The sequence below is a fragment of the Alosa pseudoharengus genome, unplaced genomic scaffold (assembly GCF_046254945.1).
Source record: "Alosa pseudoharengus isolate Yale_2024_CS ecotype anadromous, Long Island Sound unplaced genomic scaffold, YU_APseudo_1.1 YU_APseudo_1.1_scf_10, whole genome shotgun sequence".
Lineage (NCBI taxonomy): Eukaryota > Metazoa > Chordata > Actinopteri > Clupeiformes > Clupeidae > Alosa > Alosa pseudoharengus.
The window spans coordinates 17,713,832-17,728,809 of record NW_027468565.1 but is presented as its reverse complement, the minus strand read 5'-3'; the positions used below and the strand labels follow the sequence as shown (position 1 = coordinate 17,728,809).

Genomic DNA, 14,978 nt, shown 5'->3' with positions numbered 1-14,978 from the left:
GCTGCTCCTTTTGTGCTTGGACAAACGAGGTTGAATGCGATGCAGGTGTGGGTGGCGATGATTGGCTGCCAGCCGTGCCTCGTTGAAGCTGATTGCGTTGGCCATGTGCTTCTGTTGACAAACCCCGTGGTTTTAGCCGTGCCTGCCCACCAGAGGGTGCTGAAGTGACTCTTGGTGGTGTGAGCCCGGCATGACACCGACTTGAGGGCCGTCCGGTCACATTCCCCCCCCCCCAGATGCTCGACAGTAAACTGAAAATCTTGAAGTGCCAAAAACCATCTGGTGACACGGGCATTGGTGTCCTTGGCACGAGCCATCCACTTAAGAGGAGCATGGTCTGTCGCAGCGTGAATTTCCGGCCCAACAGATAGTACCGGAGTTCAAGTATGGCCCATTTTACGGCCAAGGCCTCTCTTTCAACAGTAGCATACCTTCTTTCAGCTGAGTTTAGTTTGATGAGTCCGCGGCCAATCTTGTAACCAAGATAGCGAGCCTCTGTGAGCCCAAGGTAGCATTTGGAAGGGTTAGCTGTCAGGCCTGCCAGGCGGAGAGCAGCCAGAACTTTCCTGAGCCGCAGGACATGATCTGGTCAGCTCTCTATATGTATCACCACATCATCTATGTAGGCGGCGGCATACTCACGGTGTGGTGCCAGGATCTGGTCCATCATCCTCTGGAACGAGGCTGGGGCCCCATGCACTCCGAAAGGGGAGGATTCTGTATTGCCAGGGCCAACTGGGTGTGCTGAAGGCTGTTTTTGGTTTGGCATCAGGGCTTAAGGGGACTTGCCAATACCCCTTAGTGAGGTCTAGAGTGGAGATGAACCTTGCTTTCCCAAGACGTTCCACTAGCTCGTCCACGCGAGGAAGTGGGTAACTGTCAAACTTGGACACTACGTTCAGGCGGCGGAAATCATTACAGAACCTCCAGGACCCATCAGGCTTTGGTACCAACACAATGGGATTAGACCAAGGGCTGTGAGATGGCTCGATTACCCCCAGCTGTAGCATTTTCTTGACCTCTTCCTCCACCAACTGCCGTCGGCTTCAGGGATCCTGTAAGGCCGTTGTCGGACAATGACTCCAGGGGGTGTGCAGATCTCATGTTGGATGGTATTCGCCCGGCCAGGGGTGGAGGAGAAGATATCACGGTGTTGGGAAATCAGCTCCTGAAGCTCCTGAAGCTGGGCTTGGGGAGAGCCCTCAGGAAGCGGTCCATGGCAACTCTCTCGGTGACTTGTAGCCCAGTCAGTCGGTCAGGTTGTAGCCATCTCTGGGTGATACGGATGAGGTGGGTTATCTCTACTCCAACCGGCGTGTCTGGGGAGTAAGTCCAGGAATGGTATTGCTGGGCAGCGGCCACTGGAGAAAGACCCAGCTGAAGCAGAATCTCCTGTTTCAGGGTATCATAGTTCCTGGCATTGGGCCAGGGTAGGGTTTGGTAGGCTCGCTGGGCCTCCCCTGTAAGGTAGGGAGCAAGGATGTCTGCCCAGTCGGCTCGAGGCCATTGCTCACGGGTGCCAATCTGTTGCCAATGTGTAGAGATATGCCTCCACGTCGTCATCAGCGGTGAGCTTGGTGAGGAGGGTCCTTGCAGCCTCACGGGTGGTCGGAGGAGCCAGGGGTCCTCCGGGGTCTCGCATGCGCAGCAGCTGCTGGGTTAAGGTTCTAATTGCAGTTGCTATCTGCTGGGAGTCTCGTTGGCTTTGAGCAAGTGTCTGGAGCAGCGTATTCATCGGGTCTCCAGTGGATGCAGCAGCAGTTGGTCGAGACGCCGGCCTTGGGGATTGTTGCTGTGATGGGTCCATTCTTAATTTGCCCGCATTCTCCACCAGTGTAGCAGGGCAAGAATGAACCGAAGGCAGGAATGAAGTGAAAAGCTGACAACGCGGGTGTGTTTATTTTTTGTTCCACACTGTGTTAGCTTGGTGGGTGCAAGTGAAGGCCCCTCGTCGTGGTCCGGTGCGTGGGGAGAAGGTTCTTGGGGAAATCAGCCAGGCAGGCAAGGTGCAGATGAGGGGCTCACCACTAAGGAGAGGAAGGGAGACTGAAGGTCACCACTGTACGCAAGCTTCGGCCAGTCGGGGCTCCAATCGTCTGTGGGTGGTCTTTTTTAGGCAAATTCTGTGGAAAACAGATATGGGAGTGAGGGTTAGAAAATCCAGAACTCACATCTCCTCGACAGCGCTGCTCCTTTTGTGCTTGGACAAACAAGGTCGAATGCGATGCAGGTGTGGGTGGCGATGATTGGCTGCCAGCCGTGCCTCGTTGAAGCTGTTTGCGTTGGCCATGTGCTTCTGTTGACAAACCCCGTGGTTTTAGCCGTGCCTGCCCACCAGAGGGTGCTGAAGTGACTCTTGGTGGTGTGAGCCCGGCATGACACCGACTTGAGGGCCGTCCGGTCACAGAAGGCACCGCTCAGCAAAATTGTTGAATTGGGCAATGATGCTTCTCAAATTCATATATCTATCCTTGAACCAAACATATCATATTATTCCAAGTTGGGTAGGGTTATGGTAGCATACGATAAAAAGAAAAATGTCTGGCACTGTCCATGTTCGAAGCCGAGGAGGTCATGCCCTCACAAGGCCATAGCAAAATGGCACCTCAACCATACACATAAAGGGCTATTCAAGAATACTCAAAACAATGATGATCGGATCAATAAACTTTCCACACAGAGTGAACAATTACAGAACCAAGACAAATATCCTCCAGAGGGAAAGGCATTGGCCTCACTAATTAAGTACATGCTTGAATTCAAAAACATTTCATCGGACTTGCCCAAAGATGTCCCCACGCCACAGACAGTAGACTTCGCTCGGCACCTTGTTCCACTTGAGACATTTTGCCATCAATGCAAAGTACCCCTTTCGGAGCCTATTGTTATCACTCAAAAGGCAAAAATAGCTACTTTCACAGGGATTTTGGGAGGTGTGTATGAACAGTTTGTCTTAGGCTATGGGAACCCTGTATGAAGCTTTAGGGCCCTATCATGACCGTCTGAAGCGCATCGTCACTCGTCAAAAGCTTATTCAAATTGAGTAGGATATACTAAGCGATTGTATGCTCATATAGAGGGTGAAAATTCAAGGGGCACTAACCTTGTTTTGAGATAAATGTCTTTTAATCGCGATGTCTTGGATAAGTACTTCATTACCCACAATCCTGAACAATCCCACAGTGATGCCTCTGATTGGTGGAAAGGCCGTTATGATCATAGTTTGAAACTTTCTCAGTGAAAGTTATTGACAAAGATGGCGGAGTCTTTTAGACATTAGAATGTCATTATAATGCTGCTAACATTAGCCTACATGCTGCAACACAGGTATGAAATATATTATGTTTTAGTGACCTTGTTGTTTCTATGAACATGAATTTGTGTTTATAGGAAACATCAACTTAGTCGAGGCATAAAAAGCCCTGTATATCCACATGAAGTACTTAAACCTTTAAACTAGCTAGCTAGCTGATAGCACAAGCTGGATGCTACCACCGGCTAGCAGCTAGACACTGCAGTAAAATGGTTAGCAAACCGTCCATGCCCCCGTGAATATTTCACTGTTTCAAGGACGAAATTAAGAGTGTTCAAAGGGGTGAAAACCACTTTAAATTGGGTCACATTATTGACTGTTGTATGTCCGAGGGTAAGCTTGTGGGTTTTGTAAATAAGAAAATAAACTTTGCGCCGGGTGGAAAACAAGTGTTGGGTGTTTCTCCAACTCTGGGCACTTTTATGTCCTTGTGGTTGTTTTTCTGGAAAAAATATGATGATTTTTTTTATCAATCATGTCAATTTGCAAAGGCCAGATCACCAGCATCCTATAAAAAAAATAATCATGCCTATATATTCTGATTTATTGCTCTTAGAGGGGCTTTTAACAGTGGATTTGGCTGATAAAAAACAACAATATTCCATGTCATGCAATTGTGCCCTGTATCATACTTTGTTTCAAGACATATTAATGAGTGTATCAATAATTTTGAATGTGTGTTTGGAGATAATTAATTTTCTAAAAGTTGAAAGGTCAAACGTGACCGGAGTTGAAGAAACACCGTTACGCCATGCGCCAGGGTGCAAGATAGGGCCCGGATCAATGACGGATAAGGTTTTTCAACAGGCCAAATTTAAAATTCTAAAAATAAAGTTCGTTATTCACCCGCGCGAAGTTTAATTCGGTATTTTGCACGTTTCTTTTTTAAACATTGCGCCCAGGGGTGTGGCAATTAACAACCTAGGGAGGGGACTAGCGCGTTGTCTAAAAATCGCTATCATACACCACCTAAACCTGGTCAGAAGTCAATGGCGAGTTGTTCATATGCTATTTTAAGAGCGCATGTCAACAGTCATATTGGCAGGTGCACGCACCATCCTTCTATCATTCATGAACGCACACCAGCGCACGTCCATGCAAAGCATTACAAATTGCACGATTACAATGGGAAACATAATTAGATTAAAGATATTACGAAATACTGTACATCTCATGATGAGTAGTTATTCACCATCATTTGCAAATTGGTAATGACGGTTAAAAGTGATTAGGGGAGAGGCGAGAGACACGTATGGAGCACAGCTGAAGACGCACTGTCACGAGATAAGCAACTCCTCTGCAGGATAAATGTTGTTTTATTCAGTCATTTGAGCAACATTAGGGTAAGTGTTGCTTTTTCCAGCCTATGTTTTCGGTGGTAACCTATTGTCAGTCAATAGTGAAAGTAACTGCATATAACTGACTCCTTGGTGAAGTTAGTTTCACTTTGCCAATGAGTTCAAATAATAGACGACTGCAAATGCTTGAAGGCTATGCTAGGTTTTAGTAAAGCATGGTTTAAGAATAACTATTCCATACGGTCTCGCAAGCAGCCTCCTTCAAATGCGCCGTTGAATGCCAAAATACCGATGCATTTATTTGACATATCGCGCTTTGCGCTGGTAAAGGGAATGACAGATGTCATTCTCATTGGTTTAAAATGATGTTACGCCCCAAACACACCCATATGACTGATTAAAAAACCTAGGAACACCTTGTTGCGCCATGCGCTCCACGTTTGATAACGAAACCCCTCCCAATGTGAACTGGACATCCTACTAAATTTGAATAGACTTTTGACGAGTGACGATGCACTTTAGAATGTCATGATAGGGCCCTAAATGTAAGTTCTTAATAATATGTTTAGAAAGTATTTACATTTCTTTACTTTTTGTGAATATTGGACTGATATTTTTGTTCTACACTGTCATTGTCACCAAAATATATTTAGAACCCTTATTTTTCCTGTAAGTTTTATAAAACTGATGGAAAAGTCTGAAAAATAGCATTGACTTAAACATACTATATGACTGATTAATAATTTAACCACAGTTATTGCTATTATTGGTTGCACCACATGATGAGTGTTCGCACCAAATGACTCAATGATCTCATATTGTTAAAAATATAAGTAGAGAGATCAATAAACTGTTATATTTTCATTTCATGAGGGTAATATAGTGCTTGCAAAGCAAAAAAAAAACAATTAAATAAAAAATAAAAGTTTTACACAAAGTAAAAAACTTTTAAGTTTCTAATGATGTTGAACATGTCCATTGGTAAAGGTATAAAAAGATAAGCTTTGTTAAGGCATTTGAAATATAGAAGGTGATGAAAACAAACACACATAGAAATAAACAAATAAGTGTAGACAGCTTAAGGGAGAAAAGGAGGTAAAAGCGTGTAAGTGATCAAGGGGATAAACAGAAGAAACTCAGGACGTAAAGTGAATGGGATTTAGCAGATGATTTTAAGAGATGGGGCAGGAGAAGGTAAGACAGACAAAGTTAAGATAGACAAAGGTGCATGGTTGGATGGAAATGAAGAGATGATAAAAGATAAAGAAATTAAAAGATAGACAGACAAACAGACTAACAATGGCAGAATGAAAGCTTTTTTGAGTAAAAGAGTGAGACATAGAAGTTAGGCTAACTAGATGGGGAGGCTAGAAGAAAGACAGATGATGGATAAAGATAGATAGATAGTATGATAGATAGGTAGTGTGATAGATCGATAGTGTGATAGATAGTATGATTGTGTGATAGATAGTGATCTGTGATTGATAGTGTGTTAGTGGGATAGTTAGCGTGATAGATATATTGTGATAGATATATTGTGATAGATACAGCGATGAAGAGAGTAATAGGCCTAGTGTTTAACAAATAGAGAGAGAGAGTGACAGTGTGTCTGTGTGTATGTGTGTGATAGAGAGAGAGATTGTGTGTGTGTGTGTGTGTGTGTGAGAGAGAGAGTGTGTGTGTGAGAGTGAGAGAGAGAGAGAGAGAGAGAGAGAAAGTGATACAGGAATGAAATGGGGAAGTTTTCAGAGCAAACAAACTAAGATGATTAAACAAATTTGATGATGTTGCCCAATCATCACTAATAATATAACAAATAAAAACAATAAAATAATGTGAAACAAAACAAAAATAATGGTAATAAAATCCTATATTACAGTGTTAACGCCCCTCACCACCACATGTGACAGCCTATTTTTATGATGTTGATAATAAGTGAAATATATCTTTCTTGCTGAACAGAACACAGTGGGAGGGAAAAATGATTAATAAATGTACATTTACCAAAGTAAACTTACATGTAAAATGATTTTTATTTAAATTTTTGTCATTATAATGTACCAAGAGTAAATGTAAGAGTTTGTTTCTGAAATCTTTGAAAATGTACTCTGAATGTATAAAAATTGATTCCATATAACACTAAAATAAATTGCATAGGCATATAAATCCTAAATTAAATGTAAAACCACACAAAAAAGCATTTTGTAATAGTCACACCACATGTTAGGTTGCACCACATGACATTTTCAACTTGAGATCAAATTTACAGGCACAAAATTGACCACTTACTCATAACAAACTTGATTCAAAAAATAAATTTGAACAAATAAATTAATATTCATTGTATTGTGTGGTCATACCACATGATGTCCAAATTTGTCAACTTCTTGCCAGCTGTTATTTAAGCTATGTTTTTCCCAAATATAAGAGATAATTACAAACTTGTTTGCTGCCCCAATGGGTGAAAGGCAAACTAGTTTATGAATGCAACTTAAGATCTTTGAATTAAGTTTAAAATAAAAGTCTCAAAATGGCAGTTTCTTGATGGTTGCACCAGATGATATTTGATTAAGTTGACATCTTCGGACAAAGTTTGTTTGTATAATAGGATGGACATAAAAATAAAAAATGCTGTGTAATTTTCTACAGAGCTACAAAACACTTTTGAAAAAATGCTAGATAGAGCAGAAAGCACATTTGAATAGATTCAGTGTAATTTTAAAGAAGTTTCCCAAACAGCAATCATGGTCGGACAGTCGCACCACATGATATTTTGATACTTCACATAAGAGAAAAATTAAAAATACCTAAAGATTTTTCAATAGGTAAAGTGGTTACAACTAGATGTACCGCAGAGCGGTACAAAATATGACCGCCGCCCAGTCCAGCACATTTTTTCCACAAAAATAAATCACGCTGAAAGGCCTATATGATTCTAACTGTCTCACTAAATTGCATTATCCACACTCAATTCTCACTGATATCTGCTAGACAACAAGTACCAAAACATGATTAGTTCATAGATTTCACATGTAAAATTAATTTTATACAACCCCACCTCCATCTTGCCTGTTCATAATTCTGAGAAATTCTTGAATTGTGTGCATGTGTGCATGTACATGTTTATGTTATGCGTGTGTGTGTGTGTGTGTGTGTGTGCGTGCTTGTGTGTGTGCCTGCGTATGTGCCTGTGCATGCAAGCGTACATATGTCTACTGTGTGAGTATATGTCATACGTATGATTACTGTGAATGTATGTGTGTGTGTGTGTGTGTGTGTGTATCTGTTTGTGCACATGTGTGCACATGAAATGGGTTAACATGACCCCTGGAGGCAAACATACGGGAAAAAATGGTCATCCTAGGCCCTACAGTTCTCAAGATATTCACAGAGAACTGTGTCTGCCCTACCCTTCTTTCAGGGGGTCCAGTCCAGCGGGGGGGCTACAGATCAAAACCAAAAATGACGGTTCCATGCTATCCATGTGGGGATACATGCCCACCAAGTTTTGTGTACCCCGGTCTTTCAGTGTCCCGGGAATCCTTGTTGGTGTACGTCACTAAATGTACACATAAATTATTTTATTGTAAGGCCCCCCATGAACGAAAGTACACAAAACTTGGCATGCATTCGGAGGGTGTCATAATGATCCTACACTTTTAATTTCGTGCAGTTTTGACCTTGTCAGCCAGAGATATTGTGATGAAAACACCTAATTTTTTGCTTTTTAATTTTTAACTAGGTGGCGCTATACATGAAATAAGTGGTAATGGGATGGGTTGACATGCCCTCTTAAGACCAACATACATAAAAAAGGTGGACCTCCTAGGCCCTACGATTATCGAGATATTCACAGAAAACTGTCTCCGGCCACCTACAGGCCAGTTGGTGTATAGTAACATAAATTAATTTATTGTGTGGCCCCCCATGAACGGAATTCCACGAAACTTGGCGTGCATACAGAGGGTGTCATAATGATCCTACACTTCCAATTTTGTACAGTTTTGACTTTGTTAGGTCACAGATACCTTCAATTACAACACCTCATTTTTACTTTTTTGTGTTTAACTAGGTGGCGCTATACATGAAATGAGTGGTTATGGAATGGGTTGACATGGCCCCTTGAGATCAACTTACAAAAAAAAAATGGTCCTCCTAAACCCTACGGTTTTCGAGATATTCACAGAAAACTGTGTCTGCCCTACCCTCCTTTCGGGGGGTCCAGTCCAGCGGGGGGGCTACAGATCAAAACGAAAAACGATGGTTCCATGCTATCCATGTGGGGTTACATGCCCACCAAGTTTCGTGTACCCCGGTCTTTCAGTGTCCCGGGAATCATTGACAGAAATTTGGGCATGCGAAAAAGAAAAAAAAAAAAAAAAAGAAAAAAAAATCTGACGCTGCGCGGCGGTCATAAATATGGGAGTGCTCCCACATATATATGGTGTGTCTTCAGGCATTCAAACCTTTTATAAACGTAAAAAATGCTGTTGGACAGAAAATCTAGACGTCACGTCATTTTGAAAATATCTAAATGTCTAAAAAGGTATTAAATTTAACTTACTGAAACCTGCAAGAACCCTGTCTGTTATCTTTCAGATGTTACCACATACTGTAAAAAGTGTGGGGTCTGTGGGAGCTTCTTCCGATATCAGGAATGGACTGAGGGGCTTCATAACTTTGACGATCATATGATTCTCTCTATTCCAATATTTCACTGTCGATCTGTGTGTGCTTCTAAAAAAGAAAGTCGGTTTCTTTGTCATGTCACTGACATGTCGTCCATTTCCTTTCAAAGGTGGTTGGGCGGTCATCATGTGCCCCTGTGGAGTGGTGAATTCCGTGAAATTCAACCTTAGGGCTGAAAGCCCGCGTGACTATGCCGACATGTTGTCGTTCAAACATTTCCCCAATATTGTTATTTATGATTTTGCAAGAGGACTGGTATCTCACACCAACCTGGAGCCTGTTGAGTTGCCCTTCAGGCCAAATGAAGGGAGACTTGCACCTGCTACACTGGAGAACATTACGTTGGCCAAGACGGGGGATCTGAAGGTGGAGCTGCCATGGCTACAAAGCAGAAAGGACCCTCTTGATGCTGATGGTCATCCTTCCACTGGCTCTGCTGAGCACTATGTGTTATATGACACCTTTCACCAGTTTAACACAAAAGATGACAGAGATGCCCTTCGACTCATCAGACTGGTTCCGGAGCTTTGTGGGTGGCTGAACTCTCAGGTTGCAGAGCAATTGTTCTCTGGGATGCGAAAAAATAACTACTTTTTGAACTTACTTTCACCAGCAAGTAGCCTAGGGTTGGGCACCGAAACACGGTTCTAATATGGCACTGGTGTCGACGCACACGGTAACGGCATCGAATAACAACGTGGATTTCGGTGCCTCATTTCGGTGCTTAAATAGCGTTTTTTTTTAGTTTTTTTTTTTATACGAGGCATCACTGCATGTCATGCGCCATCTCTAACGTCTTGCTCTGATAGCAACACATCCATATACAGTTAGCTAACAAAAACACTGAGGGGACAGTGTTTGACAGCTTGCGTGAGCCCAAGTAGCTTACTTTAAAGCGATATTGCGAGCTCCTGTCAAAATAGCAGTGGGCCTAACTACACACAAGCAAAAGGCCATGAAACAACATCAACAACATTGCTAATGCGCTAACTGGCATTGATTTTAAATGTTATCAGCAAAGTTGTAAGGTGTATTTCACGGTGTGTTCTAAACAACAATGGCATGATATATATATATATTAATCTTTCATGTGCATGAGCCCCATATAGCATCACAATGAATTTGAAGATCATGTTAAAAGTTAGCTGGCATAAACATAAATATGTAGGTTACATACCTGATGTCACTGAGCTGTCAAAGAGGCTACGAAACCATCCATCTCCGTATGTTATCGCTAATTAAACTCAGCTGACTGGTGTTAGCGCATAGCCATAGTTGCTGTTAAAATGCCTACTAGGCTAGCGCTGGGAATCTAAACACTTCAACACCGACATAGCCTAACATGTTCAAAACTATTGCGTGTTATGGACATGACATTTCTTGAAGCATTTGGGAACACACTGAATTAACTGGAAAGTAGAGTCCCTGTTAGATTAGCTTGCTTGCAAATGCCGTTGTCCATAACCTGGCAGTTTTATGGAAAGCGGTTTTAACATGGGCTACCTTATGGGAAACCGCCTACACTGGAAACTAGAAAGCAGAGCTTTAGCCTACCATTGTGTGTGCATGCATGGCAAGCTGTTTTAACATTTAAATGTATTATTCGTAGGAGCAAGATATTGATAGTAAATTGAATATAACAGTTCAATTTCATGTTCAAATTTGTCTTATCAATAACAAACTAGAGAATGTAATTCCAGGGAATTACGAGTGCATGAAAATGCAAAAATGGCTGCTGAATAAAATATTGTTGAATATTGTTTAAAATATAATCCAAGTAAAAAGATGGAGGTCAGATAGAGAAAAAAGTTTGGTGGGGAGTCCTAGTTGATGACAACTGACAGTTGGAATGGCTGAACATTTAAATAGTTGAGTAGTTTAAATAGTTACATTTTGAAACCGTTGTGGGCAGAGGAAACAGTTGGCGGAAGTTGTAGTTGATGACAACTGGCAGTTAAAATGGCTGAACAGTTAGAGTAGGCCTACTTGAAGTCGTTGCTAGGTTGTTGCTAGGGTGTCCATGGTGGCTACTATCAGAAATAAAGGAGTTACTACAGTGGTTTGCTAGTATAATCATGTTGGTTGCTATGGAAACTGACATAGATGCTTAATTTCAATGGTTGCTAAATTGGTTGGTAGGTAGGTGGTGGTTTAATATAGTAGGCTAGAGGCATAGTTTATGATAACTTACAGTTGGAATAGTTGAACAGTTAAATAGTTGGATAGTTTAAATGGTTCAATTATTATGACCGCCGCGCAGCGAAGCGGCGGTCATATAGGTTTAGTCAGATTTTTTCTTTTTTTTTTTTTCTTTTTCGCATGTCCAAATTTCCGTCAATGAGTCCCGGGACACTGAAAGACCGGGGTACACAAAACTTGGTGGGCATGTACCCCCACATGGATAGCATGGAACCGTCATTTTTCGTTTTGATCTGTAGCCCCCCCGCTGGACTGGACCCCCCGAAAGGAGGGTAGGCCAGACACAGTTCTCTGTGAATATCTTGAGAACTGTAGGGCCTAGGATGACCATTTTTTTTCCGTATATTTGCCTCCAGGGGTCATGTTAACCCATTTCATGTGCACACATGTGCACAAACAGATACACACGCACACACACACATTCACAGTAATCATACGTATGACATATACTCACACAGTGAGTGACATATGTACGCTTCCATGCACAGGCACATACGCAGGCACACACACAAGCACGCACACACACACACACACACACACACACCCACACACATAACATAAACATAACACAAACAATCAAGAATTTCTCAGAATTATGAACAGGCAAGATGAAGGTGGGGTTGTATAAAATGAATTTTACATGTGAAATCTATGAACTAATCATGTTTTGGGACTTGTTGTCTAGCAGATACCAGTGAGAATTGAGTGTGGATAATGCAATTTAGTGAGACAGTTAGAATCATATAGGCCTTTCAGCGTGATTTCTTTTTGTGGAAAAAATTTGCTGAACTGGGCGGCGGTCATATTTTGTACATCTAGTTTAATAGGGAATTATTGTAGTGGAGACTTTTATTTTGAAACAGTTGTGGGCAGAGGAAGCAGTTGAACAGGATCTGTAGTCTTAATAGAGCCAGATTGTATGCTTAAAGCCTGAGACAGACAGTGCTGGAGGTGGCCGGAACACTTGGCATAGGATTCTAAGTGCCCTACTGTGACGTCATAATGGCCATTGTTAAGTCTATGGGGAAATTTTTTGTAGTTTTTAATTAACCCTTAAAGGAGTACCGTCACACCGGTGTGACGGGAATGTTGGGAAATTAACATTCTAAAGAATATCTGGGTTCATTGAATTCAACATAGAATTTTAGAACCTTCAATTGTTGCGGAACTTAGAATGTTCAAAAACCTACACCTTTAAGGGTTAATAGGCTAGTTCAAAAAGTATAAAAGTTACTTTAGAGTAAAGCTCTAAAAAAGCAATTCATGCTTTAGACCATTTTAATTTAAAACATTTTAAAAACAAAGTACCGGTTCAGGCACCGTTTCGGCACCGGCACCGTTTTAAAAGTATCAATTTAGCACCGGTATCGGATAAAACCCAAACGATACCCAACCCTACCAGCAAGCCACATATTTCTCATACGCAACATTCTTCATCACCATAATGAACACCTGAATAAACGAGCAATGGAGGAGTTGAAGAAGGTCTCAAATGAAGATATCATTTTGGACTTGAATGGAAAAGCTGTTTTGGGTATTTATCTTGACCACATTTCATATTTGAATGCCATTTGATGAACAAAAGAGATTTGATGTCATTCTTTATTTGCAGCTTCAAACAAGCAGAAAGATATGTACGAAATCCATCCTCCCAGACGATCACCGGAAGGTAAAATGATTGCTTGTATAACTTCTAAATTCTCAGGAATGTTCTATGTTAGGTGTAACGAACAATGAGGTTTTTTTTACCAGATCTATGTCATGGGTTACTTTATCTGGTTGATAATTGCTTACAAATCCCCTCCACCAATAGGCACAACACAGTGTGGACCTCATTGTGAAGCCCTAACCAGCCCTGAGGGAATATCAGCGTGCCGTGCCAGTTGGACATTCGATTATCATCCATCTCAAAAAGCATTGGTTAGTTGTGTTAAATGCAATTTAGACCGCATTTCAGTGAAGGTTTGCTTGCTCAACTACATAATTTCTCATGCTTTTAAATTTCTAGTTGGACTATGTCCTTGACCAAGAAAAACCAGGAGCTGAGCTTATTATTCGCACAGAAAAGGCATGCCTCACTCGGGCTGACTTTTGGAGCCTGGGCCTGAATCACAACATGGACTCAACGGTGAGTTTAGGTTTAACTTTATGAAATCCTTTTTTTTTGCTTTTAATGTTAATGTGTCGGTGATGCGTGGGCAAGTTTACAAACTATTTCAACCAGCCCGCCCATCACTAATGTATGACTTTTAGTTATATTAGCCTATAGCGTATTTGCATGTCTCACTGTTTTCCAGATCGGAAACAGCTGTTTGGAGTTGGTTTCAAAAATTGCCAGGTCAAAGGTACAGTGAAAGTCAGTGTGGTGAATCACCTCCATCTGTTGTAGTCTTGCATTACTATACTCTTTTTAAACGCTTCATAGGGGAAAGAAATCTACGTTGCTGACTTGTATGTCGTACCAACTTGGCTGGCCCACCACAGTGACCCACTGTTAAGTATGCCTGTGAGTATCTTTTTTCACATCTTAGACAAATCTTTACTTTAGTCTTGACTTTAAGTGTGGCATTATGGCCCATATAGGCAAGTTTTAGATTTGCATTATTTGCATCATTTGCATTATTATATATTTGTTTGGCGGAATGAGATTTAAACATTCAGACCACATTGTACATTTGGATATATGACTTATGAGAGTAATGTTGGGTGGCTGAATGTAATGGGTTGCGGAACCACACGTGATCCGCTATATCTTTTCTTATATCTTCAAACAGAATGACATTCGCACAAAAGAATTCATTATAATTCTAATTTGGACACCAGGACATTACCAGCTATGTGTAAGTTACAGTTCTCAGTTCTTTGTTCCAAAAGCTAATAGAAATTTCAGTAATCTCATATGAATATAAACGGATTGTTGCATCTCTTGAGAACTTTAACATTATGAAATGTTGATTGCTTAAGTTGTAGTGTTCATTCAACTCTCTAACTGCATATCTGCATGTTACGGATATACTGCATGTCTCCATTAGGTGTTGAAGCCTGTCCTTCGGGAGATTCTTTTACTTGATTCTAGGTGTTTTGAGACCCCGCATGGCTTTGATCAGAGATATACCGCTCTGTTGAGGTTACAATAATGGAATTATGTTCTGTTCAAGGTAGGGGTGGGAATTGAGAGCCTGGAATAGAGTACAATCAAGAATCAAATGCTTCAATTCACTGGAATCGTATCCCTCTGACATAATCAATTCGTAATTATAAGCTAGTCATCTAGTAGTATATGCTACAAAGAATTGATAAAAAATTGGACTGATATGACGTTGATAAAATCCTATCAATTCCCACCCCTAGTTCTAGGATGGTCACATTCATATGACCATTCTTATAGACGTTACAGTGTTTTGTTCAGTTCCTTTATTTCTGGGGTGTCAAACTCATTGACAATCAAAAAATCCAGTGGAAACTAGATGGCAAAAGTG

At 41.3% G+C, this 14,978-nt stretch overlaps 1 long non-coding RNA gene across 1 annotated transcript; it reads left to right on the top strand.

Moving 5' to 3' along the window:
• Positions 1–13,512: 13,512 nt before the first annotated feature.
• Positions 13,513–13,998, top strand: LOC143140042 (uncharacterized). The gene is made up of 3 exons (XR_012990523.1): positions 13,513–13,627; positions 13,797–13,844; positions 13,925–13,998. It is a non-coding gene; the product is annotated as an uncharacterized LOC143140042 (long non-coding RNA).
• Positions 13,999–14,978: the final 980 nt, after the last annotated feature.